The sequence below is a fragment of the Eimeria mitis genome, genomic scaffold (genome assembly GCF_000499745.2).
Source record: "Eimeria mitis Houghton genomic scaffold, Emh_scaff1158, whole genome shotgun sequence".
In the NCBI taxonomy this organism is placed as follows: domain Eukaryota; phylum Apicomplexa; class Conoidasida; order Eucoccidiorida; family Eimeriidae; genus Eimeria; species Eimeria mitis.
In genome coordinates, this window is record NW_013567916.1 from 8,643 (window position 1) to 9,088 (window position 446).

General features: G+C 43.3%; 1 protein-coding gene across 1 annotated transcript in view; it reads left to right on the forward strand.

Annotated features, from left to right (window-relative positions):
- EMH_0030650 (acylglycerol lipase, putative) overlaps positions 1-446 on the forward strand; it is a gene marked incomplete at both ends in the record, with an annotated part of 8,953 nt that overhangs the window by 3,827 nt on the left and 4,680 nt on the right. The gene's annotated exons all lie outside the window — the stretch shown is intronic.

Below are 446 nucleotides of genomic sequence, written 5' to 3' on the forward strand. Positions count from 1 at the left end.
ATGAGCTGTCCATACACCCGAAACTTTGCAGACAGATTCGTCGTCTGCCCGTTTTATTAGAAACAGCTACAAATATGCATGCAAATAGCTGTGCATGCATGCATGCATGCATGCATGCAAGCCCCATGCATGCATGCATGCAAGCAAGCCCCAAACATGCATGCATGCATGCAAGCAAGCCCCGAGCACGCATGCATGCATGCATGCAAGCAAGCCCCAAGCACGCATGCATGCATGCATGCATGCATGCTTGGAGCTTGGTTTCCCCTTATGGTGTTTGCTGCTTACATAGGTAACTGTGTATGTATGTTCTGACTTGGCTGTACACCCTGTATTGTATCTGCATGCTAGGGTTGTAGAATAAATAGAATGAATGAAGAAAAAAACGGAAACAAAAAATAAATAAAATAAATAAAGAAATACACAAAGATGAATGCAAGCTGAAA